Raw genomic sequence first — 13,142 nt, 5'->3', positions numbered from 1 at the left:
TTTCTGTTTTCTCACTAGAAACAAGCTGTTACTCAATGGGCAGTCATCTTGGAAGTCCAGCATTAACTAATTTTTAATGTTACAGCTGGATTTGAGACAGAAATAGCTGTAAGATGAGATCTCAGATGAGAAAACAAATATTTGTAAGAATGAGGAACTTTACAAAATCTGTCTTTTTAGGAGTTGCAAGTGGACTGTCAGGCATATTGCAAGCAGTATCAATAACATCTTCCAAAGCTGGTGAAAGAGGAGGAATAGAACAGGCTATGGAAATTTAACTTATAAAAAATCAGTCTGATCCAGCTCAGCAACATTAGTCCTCCAGTCCTGAACACCTTTAAGATGTTTTCTTCCCATAATGCACTAGGGTCTAAAATGACCATCTGAATAGTAAATATGCAGAGGAGCATCTCTATCTATCTATCTATCTATCTATCTATCTATCTATCTATCTATCTATCCAATAATCTATTTAAAAATGTAGGGTCTAGCATTGTTCAGGACCTACAAGAACAAAAACAAACAAGATGTGCGCAACATTTTCTGGAATTCATAAATTCCAAGCCCTTGGACCAACTTATCCACACCCCCACCAGGGGCAGCAATATCCTATACCTGGTCATTACCAACATGGGCAACCGATGTTCCACACAAAAGGTCAATTCCTCGTTGGTCTGATCCGACCACAAGCAAATCACCCTAGACATCCACATCCCATCCCCACCCCCCATTAGGGAAACCACCGTAAAAAAATTCTCCAAAGCCAACTTCACGCTTCTTAAGACAGAAGTGGCAAACTTAACGACACGCATGCTGATGGACAATAGAGATATGACTGCTGAATCCTATATAATTGCACTTTAAAAGCACTTACACGAGTGCATGAATCGTGCAATCCCTAACAGAACCAAGATGCTATCCTCCAAAAAAGGAAGCCAATCTAGTGGTCCCCTGCTATAAACAAACTCTACAACAGAAGAAAGAAGCTGTTGCAAAAAAGAGTAAAATCCCATGATTGGAGGAACTCCGTGGTCAGCCTCAGTAAGAAGCTGAGATCCCTCATAAAATCCTCCAAAGCTAGTTACGAAAACAAAATTGCCACAGATTCTAAAAACAACCACAAAGCATTCTATAGCTATGTCAAGAATCTCAATGGCAACACTCAGATCTGCCTACCCTGTTTGGGTTTGTAAAAGGCAGATCATGTCTCCTAAACCTGATAGACTTCTTTGAAGCAGTCACCAAAGCCGTAGATGAGGGTAAGGTGGTTCACACAGCCTATCTAGATCTTGCCAAGGCTTTTCACAACATCCCCCCACTCTGGAATTATAGACAAACTCACTAAACTAGGTATAAATCCCTATGTCACAAGATGGGTTGCCAACTGGCTCACTGACAGAACCCACACTGTGAAAGTAGCAGACTCTAAATCCAACTTCAGACCAGTGACAAGTGGAGTACCACAGGGTTCAGTCCTAGGTGCTCTCCTGTTTGAGATCTACTTTTCTGACATACAGGCTAACACAGAAGGTCTTTGGCTAACAAAGTTTGCAGATGGCTGCAAACTAGGAGCCATAATCAAAACTCCTAACGATGTGGACATCCTACAAAAGGGCCTCACTGAGACAGATGCCTGGTGTCAAAGCCATGGCCTCAAGCTCAATGCCAAAAAGTGCATTGCCTTCCCTTTTGGTAAAAACTCTGTACCCATGAACTACCACATAGGCGGTATTCTACTTAACACTGAAAGTGTGATAAGAGACCTTGGGACACAGGTGGACAGTAGTCTCTCCTTTGATAATCACATCTCCACAGTAGTCAGGAAATCCTTCTACGTGGCACACATCACAAAAGGGTCATTAGACCCATTATAGAGTACAACGCCCCTTTTGGTATGTACCTTACAAGACATCTACAACAACTGGAAAGGCCACAGAAATACCTCACAAAGAGGATTACTGGCCTCAAACAGATGTCCTACACAGACCGTCTCAAATAACTCTAGCTTTACTCTGTCACATATCGCCTACTCAGAGGTGATCTCTGCCTAACATACAAAGCTATGTAAAACCCAGAGCTGTTGGACATGCTCCGCGTAAAGAAATTCCAATCCCTCTGAGCTACATGCTCTAGGGACATAAACCTTGTCACCACAATAAACAGAACATGCTGGAGGGATAGATTCCTGTCCCAGAGACTTCCCATAATCTGGAACAAACTACCTATCTATATCAAACAAAGCTCCTCATTAGCACTCTTCAAGAAAAATTTTGTTGATTGGATGGGAAATAGGAAATTCACCCCAGGGATCACTTCTGCGGCTCTGCTTGACAGGGGCACAAGAAAATAATTTTCTTGGGTGGCAAAAGCCAGGGTACCATTTGGATAGGCTTATATAGGCCCTAGGGCCAATAGCCTAGTACCTATCTATGAACCTATAAGAAAAAGGAGGGAAGAGCAGGTTGTCATTTTGGATGGACTCATACCTCTCAACTTCTTAGTGCAAGGAAATCTGGACAAAGTCTAACAAAACGGGGGGACAAGAGCACAAAAATAGGGACAGATTTTAAATATTGCTTTTATAAACTTAAAAAGTGGCTAGAGGAAGTGGATTTGTGTTAACATATATTTTCTGAAGGATTTGAAGTCTGAAACTCAAATGTAGGTCATTATTTAGTGAAGTTAATCCTCAGATCATCCCAATGATTTTCTAGAAAGCAACAAATTTTATGAGAACTGGACCAAAAATATGAGGCAAAAATCTGGATCTAGTGTTATGGTAGGTTCCTAACTTTTGTATCCTAGTCATTCAGTCCTTCTGACCCAACTTGTTGGTCAGAATCCCAAACTACTTGAACTTCAGTGTGACATCATGACAGGAGACCCTTGTGGGTACAAGCTCCAAAGAGCACTTTAGTTCTAGAACTGTAATCCAGTTTGTAGTGTTTAATGAATGTGAGAAGTGTCCATGGATGAACAAGTGGCAGCTGCATAGATTTCATTTATTGATGATCACCTGAAGAAAGCAGTAGAAGTTGCCAATGCCCTGACAGAATGAGCATTATGCTAACCCAGTAATGGTGGGTTATGTGAGGCACAGTTGTAAGGAATGCAGTCCAAACGCCATCTGTAAAGTGTAACTTTGGCAACTTTCCTACATAGTTTGTTAGATGTAAAGGATACAAAAAGTTGTAAGTCCTTCCTGAAGGTTCTGGTCCTATGGAGGTAGAATTGTAATTACCTATGCACATCCAAGGTGATGATAATGTAGTCTGCATTGTTAGAATAATTGGAAAAAAACACTGGTAAGGGAATGGGCTGTGTCATGGTCATTTCAGAAACTACTTTAGGGAAAAAGGACAAATATGTACAGAGGAACATTTTGTTGTTATGAAAAAACAAGTAGGGCACAGAAGAAGAAATTACGTGAAGCTCACAAACCCTTCTAGCAGAAGTGATGGCTACCAGCACCAATGTTTTTCATGAAAGGAATTTCAATACAATTATGGAAGCTGGTTTAAATGGAGGTTTTGTCAGCACCTACAAAATGTCATTTAAACCACATGGAGGAATCTGGTCTCTGACTAGAGGCATGAGAAGGAAATTTTGTTAAGAAAGGCTTTACAAAGTTTATGTAAAGGGAGCAAACAATCTTGTTGTCCTGCATGCAAGTTAGAAATAGGTGCTAGCTACACTATAATGGCAGAAAAACTAGAATCTGAGTCAAAATGGGTGCTAAAAACTGGAGTATATCTGTAATAGGAGTAGAAAAGACTTCAATGCATTGAGAAGTTGCCCCAATAACAAAACATTTCTATTTTCCATGATAGAGTCTATGGGTCAACTCTTTCTGCAAAGCAGTCAAAATCCCAATCACCTCAGAAGAGAAGAGTGTTTCTTTGGCTATCATTGGAACTGGAGAAACCAAATGTTTGAGAACAAATTGTTAAGCTTCAGCTAAACATTTTATTTTTAGAAGAAAGTGTGAAGCAATGGAGAGTCATGAAGGGGCGCAGGACATGGACATTTCCAAATGGGTTAGAGCCCAGTTCTGTACTTCATGATCATTTACTCAAACTCTTTGATAAAATTGGGATCAAAATGAAGCTTTTGCTAAATCATATAGATCTAGCTATCATATACATGATAAACTATCATTCGAACAACACATTCTTAACACAATCAAAAAAACACACTCTAAACTAGGTAAACGATATAGACATAAAATGTATATGGACAAGCAAACAAGAATAAAATTGGCACATTCCCTCCTACTTCCCTCACTCCTTTATGGTTCCCCCATCTTTACCAACCTTCATGCATCCTTAAGCAATAAACTACAATCGTGTTATTATAAAATTGCCAAATTTGCTTCTGGACTGCAAAATTACACTCACCACTGTCACGCAATTAAAGAGTTAAAATGGTTGGAAATCCCACATTACTTCCAATACAGTCAACTAACTATTTCTCATAAAAGAATATACAATCCAAATAACTACCCATCACCACATTCTATTTTACCATCCTACATCCCAACCTGAAATCTTCGTTCTACTAATAAACAGCTTCTTGCCTTATGCAAACCCAATAAGTTGGACAAAGCTCATACTCTTACTCCATAGCAAAGCCATGGAATGCCCTACACCCCTTCCATAACACAAATTGAGTCTATGAAAACCTTCAAAGTCACCCAAAAAAATCACTTTCTTAATAATCACATCTGTCCTTATGATCAGAACTTCATACTACCATAAACCAACACCAATGAGTTTACTGACTAGAATACTCCTCTTTTAGATCAACTGAAATACTAGTAAACCAACTGTATTTCTGTGACTTTCTCTTAAACAAAGTATACTAGTCAATATTTAATCCTTAAAAAATTTCTACAAGGCAAAAGTATAATCTTCTTCATATTGTTCAGAATATACTATGTGCCATGATTTTTTATATTGAATGTCCTCGACAAGTTATCCATCTATAGGGTCTACGTTAGATCAACGAACCCTTAAACAAGCAAACGCTAATTGATCGACTTTATGTAAGCGAAAGCTTACAATCTTGAACTGTCAGATGAGCGATTTTTTTCCTAGGGAAAAAAATCGCTGATCCAAAACACATACACACAATACAAGCACACCAAACAAACAGAAATCCACACACATACACCTAAAATTTGACACCTAGCCCTACACTAAACTATGCACACACCACTAACTATCCACTTACCTTAACCCAAACCCTAACCCTAAGGTCCGTCACTATCACACACTTACCTCACCCACTCCCTAACCCTAAGTCACCTAAACCCCCTAACCCTCACGTCCACACAATCGCACACATACCTAACCCACGCCCTAACCCTAACTCACCTAACCCACCCTAACACTCACATCCACATAATCGCACACTTACTTGAATCCAACCCGTAACTTTCCACCACAGCACTGAAAATACCGAATGCAACAGAAATGGACAACCACATTATTTCCCTAGGAAAAAATTTGTGTTTCTGTTGCTTCGATATTTTGACCATTCGCTTAAATAAGGTCAATCAATCAGCGTTCGCTTGTTTAAGCGTTCGCTGATCTAATATAGACCCCATTTATATACTGTGCAATTTCTACTCTTGTATTTTCACTGCATAATGAAATTGTACTCTGCATATTTCTATCAGTAAGAAATGCTATTTACATTTGCTGAAATGAAAGTTACAAATAAAGCCAAATTTAATGTTAGAGAAACTGTGCAGATTGATACGTCCCAACAAATTAAAAAGCAAAGTGCTAATATGACAGTGGTAAGAGATAGGAGTGAAATTAAGTAGAAATTAAGCAAACATAATGCAGCAAGCAAAATAAGAAGCATGGGGAAATAGATGCATAAGCCTAAGGTAGTCAAAGAGTAAGGAAAGGGTGAAGGAAACTTTTACTTTGGGCACTTTGGGGCACTATAAGTAAACCGTCAAACCCAGAAGATGAATGATGTGACAGACTTCCAGTTTGTCACTCCAGTGAGACTGAAGACAGACATTACTGATACAAACACAACTGTAATGTCATGTGATGCAGAGAAAGTATCTTCCTCCATCTGCAGCTGGTAAAAACAAGAAGCAGAAGTAAGCAGTCCAGGCTGGAAGCTCAGACATCAGGGAAGTTCTTAGCCATGAGTGAATGGAAAGGGTACAAATATAAGTTCTGGATCTATGTGTTTTGGGAGTAAAGCCACTACAAGTAAATTGGGTCTGACTTCCGGAACGGAAGAAGCTAGTATTGATGGGTTTGGTGATGTCGGACTCCTTAAATGCAATCATTCATTTAAAACCATGTGTAGTTCTTTGCAGCTTTATTATGCCACAAAGAGTACTGATCTGAATCTTCTGTAAGAAACCAAATTAAGGCAGTTGCATTCTCTGGTGGTGATGAAATGGGTTTGCACAAACAACCTGCAGATGTGCTTCACTGGCACCAGAGATAAGGAAAATGGTAATGTGAGAATTTGTGTTGATTTAAAATGTTCAAATGATGCATCCAAGAGGAACAGTTTTATCCTAACTGCCTTGGAACACATAGCACTAAGCTATCTGGGGCAAGACTGTTCTCCATATTGGATACATCAAGCATATTTTGTCATATACACAAACCCTGGTTAGGAAATAGATCTCTAAAGGCAGCTAAAGGAACACAACGTGTTGTTTTTGTATTTGAATTGTATACCCGTACTAAGCATATGTATGTTTAACTTGCTTGTTTTCTACCTACAATCACAGTACTGCTATTCTTTGTATCCTATCTAGACTCTATGATTGTATCAGTGAAATGTATAACATGTATTTTCATTATTGTACTTGTATTTGAGATTGAATCAATATTTGTATCTGTACGCTGTATATGTATCTTATGGTTATCCATAAATGTGGAGCTTTTCTCCCCAGGCCTCCCCTGAAAAAGGACATTTTGTCCAGTCAGACTTTAGTGGTAAACAAATGTAAAATAAATAATAATAAATAAATAAATAATTATACTCTTTGCCTAAGCAGTACAAGTTAAAAACATTCACATACTTCCAGTGGGAAGATTCTTCTTTCAATGTTTACTTTTTGGAATTACTTCAACACCTGAATCTTTTCAGCATGAAATGATTACTCTTCTCAAACACCATGGAGAAGGGTGGTCATTATCGATAACATCTTGGTGTTACCTGATAAAAAGTCACACGATAAGAGGCTACAGGCACTCCTTCAGACCATCAAAGACTCAAAGATCAAGCTCAAAAGAGTAAAATTGAATATTTCAGACATTGCATTACTGTAGATGATATCAGACTAGATCCAAGTAAAGTAAAACCTGTGACTGACTTATTAAGTCCAAATAATTCCATGGTACTCTGGTAAATTCTCGGTGAGGTAAAATATCTAGACAAATTTCCACTGGGGCTGTCAGTAATGATTTATCATCTAACAGATGTAACGTGGATGTAGGGTGATGCCTGTAGTGGGGTCCAAAGGCTTACGCCCATGTTATCACTCACATCAGTGCTTGCTTATGATGAGTGTAGTTAACTGATGCTGATTACTGCAGATGTTTGCAGTTGTAGTGTGTTATCAGCTTTAATATTACAAATTGATGGAAAATGATCCTCTTGTTTTCTATTCCAATACATTAACCATGACTGAGTGAAGATATTGCAAATTGAAAAGGAGTGCTTAGCAGGACCTATGAGCACATTTCATATTATCTATAAGGCTTAGACAGTTCCTTGTTACAAATGGATCACAAATCACTGCTAGCATTGATAAACTCATATCACTTAGACAAAATCCCTCCATTATGACAGTGTGGCCATAAGGCTTGGACAATTCAGTGTAAAAGTGGTCTGTGTTCCAGTAAAAGATTTGACAGCGTCATATGCCCTGTCCAGAAAGTCGGTGAATGTGATAGTTGAATCAGACACTGAAGAAGATGCAAGTACATATGTGCATGCCATAATGTCTAGCAGACTGGTGACTTCCTGTATGATGGATGCTCTCAAAGAAGCAACTCAACAAGATGCACACCTGTAGACCATAATTATATGTGTTTACAATGGGCAGACAAGTGAATGGACACAGAAAATTCATTCATTGTACAAATACTTCATTTGTCAGAGCATGAAGGTCTCTTGTTGTACCAGCATCAGATTGTGATACCAACTTTACAGAGACCAAAATTTCTAAGACAAATCTATGAAAGGCCACCATGGTTGAACTAGTGGAGAATGAGTGCTAAGAGAACAAAAATATTACTCGTGAGACAGGGATACAGTCACCCTACCTATAGAATCCAGCCAGCAAGTCATATCCTCGTCTGAGAGATTCCTGTCAAACTTGTCACTGACAATGGAATTCAATCTGTGGCCACAGAACTTCAGCAATTTGCAAAGAAGCATGGTTTTGTCCATATCACATTAAATTCACATTATATTAAAATCCTGCTGTGAGAGTAATTTGAATAGTTAAGTATATTCCTAACTAGCTAGACCTGTACAGAGCTCTAATGTCCTAGAATGATGCCACATAGTGTAATTATAGTGAGTCTAGCACAACTCATGACTAGCAGTCAAATTTGAACTATCATCTGGATAACTGAGACAAAGTTGTTGTCCAAAACATTTTCATATGAGACTGTTAAACAAAATAACCAGAGGGCCTAATCCATATATAACTTTATTTGAAAGACATCCACTTTATTCCTTGCCTGACTTGAATCCATGTCATACCGTCCATCTCATGTGGAAAAGAAATGGAACACTGCAAGTATAAATCCACAAAAGTGGTCTTTCATACCAATTATTGAGTACAATGCTTCCTTTGGTATGTACCTGACCAGGAATATGCAGCAACTACAGTGATCTCGGAGGTGTCTTACAAAAAGTATACAAGACGTAATACAAATGCCATATGCAAAGTGCCTTAAAGCTCTTTCACTCTACTCAATTTCCTATACATTGCTGAGGAGTGATCTATGCCTGACTTTCAAGGCATCTGCAAACCCCACACTAATGAATCTGCTACATATTCGTAAGTCAGAATGTACTAGAAATACAAGGTCTATGTACCTGAATTTTGTCTGTGCCTTAAACAGAACATGCTGGAGAGACAGATATGTGTCCCAGAGACTGCCCCTCTTAGGGAACAGTCTTCCCATCCATGTGAATCTGAGTTTGTCTGTTACCCATTTTAAGTGCAACCCAGACTAGTGGATGGGAAATAGGAAATTTACACCAGACCTGGCACACATGTCCCTTATGGACAGAGGTAGTTCATAAATGCCTGACTCTCAATGCCCTTATTTCAAAACAGGACCAGGGCATCATTATTCTTTTGAAAAAACTTGGCTAGGATTGGAAAGGCCCCCCCCCCAGGTCGCTAGCCTAGTAAGACTCTATGAATCCATGAATCTATGATGGATTACAAGGAAGGAATGTGCCAGGCCATGAGTAGCCAGGCAAAAATCAAACCTTGTATATAAGTACAAAAAGATTTGTCAAAACATAATTTATTCAGTAACACGTTATACATTTTTTGCTTTCATCCAACATAATAATAGACTTCATCAGAGCAACACTATAAAAATATTTTATAGGTTCGAACATCACATGACTTTTCCAAGTCTAACTAAAATTTAAAGTAACCAACCACATAAAATGAATAAATACTCTAAACAATAAGTACATTTAGAAGACATAAAACTAAACTACAGACAAAGAAATGTATACAAAGAAATAAAGGAAGAAATTAATTTCCACCCAACAGTAAAAGTAATGTCTTTGGGCTTTTCCTGGTTAGGACACCCAACCTTCAACGAAGGCATGTCCATTCACGCACGCACGCACCTACCTGCATGTCTTTAAACGTCACTCAACTATGGGGAGGACATGCAGACCACACAGAAGATGCTCGAGCCGAGATTCGAACCAGAGAACCTCTTGCTGGGAGGTGACAATGCTAACCACTGCACCATCGCGGCTGATCTAATTTCCACCTATAAGTAAGTACATAAATGTATAATTTCCACCTAACAGTAAATACATTAATTAATTAATTTATTTTACAATCTTGCTGCCAGCAATTTTAGTGCACTGATTATAGAACTGTTATCATTAAAGCCAAGTAAGAACCTGAAATTTAATTTCAGTTGCCAGTAAAGCTTCTGATACTCAATAGGAGTCCCCCAGCCCCCCCCCCCATCTTATGGTTTAAAGCACTTTGCTCACATATTTTTAAATGTTTGTACAAAGCATTGGACTCAAACATATGGGAAATAGCATATATGTGTTCATATATACATTTCCTGGATGAATATTCTATTTTCCAACATAGAAAACATCACATTTTGACTATATATATATATATATATATATATATATATATATATATATATGTATATATATATATATATATATATATATATAGAGAGAGAGAGAGACACAGACACACACACACACACACACACACACACACACACACACACACACACACACATATATATATATATATATATATATATATATATATATGTGTGTGTGTGTGTGTTTGTGTATATGTTATATATGGGTTCATATCATTATAACGAATGTTTAATAGTTCGAATGCATAAACATCAAACTTTATGCAACTTAACTATTACAACATTGAATTACATTTAAAATTATTTTAAAACCAAAACCAAAAAACCTAAAGAGTGTAGGCAGGGGGGCAAGCCCCTGTGCACCACCCACACCATCCGCTGCTTAAATATACCAACTCTGAGATCGTGCTTTAATGGAGTATGGTGCGGAAAGGGAACACTTCCCTTTCCTACACTGTAGCACGATCTCGGAGTTGGTATATTTAAGTAGCAGGGGGTGTGGGGGGCCCTGCTTTAACCCGTCAGGTTAAGTTTTTGGTATTTAATTTTTTTTTATTTTTGAAGTTACGGAACTTTGTTCATATGGTGCCTACCATATGGTATTCGATGTTCCGTAACTTCAACATTATAATATGAACCCAATATATATATATATATATATATATATATATATATATATATATATATATATATATATATACACATACATACATACACACACACACACACACACACACACACACACACACACACACACACACACACACACACACACACACACACACACATATATATGTTGATTTATATACATTTATATGGGTGTATGGGTGTTCTACAAGTCCTTGCTTCATGCACTCAAAGACTACTGTCTCAAAGACAGGGGCTCAGGTATCTTGTAACTCAGGTAAGTACTTACCTGATGCTTAAACGCGAACATGAGTTGAGGAAAGCAGCTGTTGCAGCTTTACCCAAACACATTATTTGAGTGAGTTAAGAGCTGTAGTCATGTTGAGGGAGTGTGAGCTGGTAAAAGTGTAGATTAGGGCAATGATCAGGAGGGGGAGTTTTAAGTTTAGGGAGCAGAAGTGATATATTAGGTTTTGGGAGTGGCAGTTGAATATTACGATTAAGGAATGAGAGTGAGATTTTAGGTTAGAGAGTCTTAGGGTTAGGGAGTGGGAGGGGGTTTAGAGGGAAAGGACTTTTAGGGTTAGGAAGCAAAAAAGGTGTTTTAGGATTATTGTTAGGGGTTTGGTAAGGCTATACATTTTTGTAGGATAGGATGTTCTGATGGCTAAGTAGTTATGTGAAATTGAGTTAATGGGATTTAGAACACTTGCCATTTTGTGCAAATGGCAGCAAGGGTGTGTGAGTAAATACCATACTGGTACATGTAGTAGACCCATATACATTTATAAAATAGTCCAGAAAACTGAGCAATCAAATAACTATTTATATGTGGCCCATATTTGTTCCATGCATGTGACAAAGCTAAGCTTGTATGGGATAACTAAACACCCATCACAGTCCCCTACTCCCTCACAGGCTTCAAAATCCTGCAAACGTTTTCATTCTTGAAAAGACACGGAGCAGTGAAAAACTAGTAAATGCAGAAACATTAAAATAATAATGATAATAAATCAATGTCATACCTGGAAAATACATGTTTCCATCTTAAATACATTACTAAATCTGCATAAAAATGGCTTCAGTACTGTGCTACTTAAAATAAATAAACTTTACAGTAATAAAACACTTAAACTTGAAAAAACAAATAATTTCCTGAGGAAAATGGAAGGATGAATTTGAGAAAATGAAGCAGTGTAAGAAGAGACAGGAAGTGAATAACATGAAAAGAAAACAGTCACCATTGCAACAGAAAGCTGCTCTAACCTAGCAGTCAAATTACAAACACACACACACACACACACACACACACACACACACACACACACACACACACACACACACACACACACACACAGCAGAAAGAATATATTATAGCAATAACCCACGTCTGGGTGTGGGTAATGCGGGATTTACCCACGGTTGGCATGGTTTGGTCCCGAGGGCAAAGCCGAGGGACCAAACAAAGACAACCGTGGGTAAATTCCGCATTACCCACACCCAGGCGTGGGTTATTGCTATTATACTATGACATTATTTAAGAAAAGAAATAATTACTTTTCTTAAATAATGGCATTGTATAATGCCTCTTTGCTGCCCTTCCGCAGCTGTCTGGTATCCGCGGCAGTTCTGCTGTACTGCGCATGCCTACACAGTACATCAGAGCTGTGGCCAAAAGCAACAGAGAAAGCAAGATCTCCATTGCTTTTTACTGTTTCGCTATGTTAAATGGATTTAACATAGCGAGACAGCTTTAAAATAAGCAACGGAGATGTCCGTTGCTTATTTTAAAGCTGTCTCGCTATGTTAAACCCATTTAACAAACCGAAACAGTAAAAAGCAATGGAGATCTTGCTTTCTCCGTTGCTTTTTTTTTTTTTAAACCTGTCTCGCTATGTTAAATGGGTGTAACATAGCGAGACAGCTCTAAAATAAGCAACGGAGATTTCCGTTGCTTATTTTAAAGCTGTCTCGCTATGTTAAACCCATTTAACATAGCGAGACAGGTTTAAAAAAAAAAGCAACGGAGAAAGCATGATCTCCGTTGCTTTTTACACACTGTGTCGCTATGTTAAAGGAGTTTAACATAGCGAGACAGCTTTAAAAAAAGCAATGGAGATCTCC

This window comes from Protopterus annectens, chromosome 2.part0 (assembly GCF_019279795.1).
Source record: "Protopterus annectens isolate FY-2018-M chromosome 2.part0, PAN1.0, whole genome shotgun sequence".
Classification (NCBI taxonomy): domain Eukaryota; kingdom Metazoa; phylum Chordata; order Ceratodontiformes; family Protopteridae; genus Protopterus; species Protopterus annectens.
Note: the sequence above shows the minus strand (reverse complement) of the source record.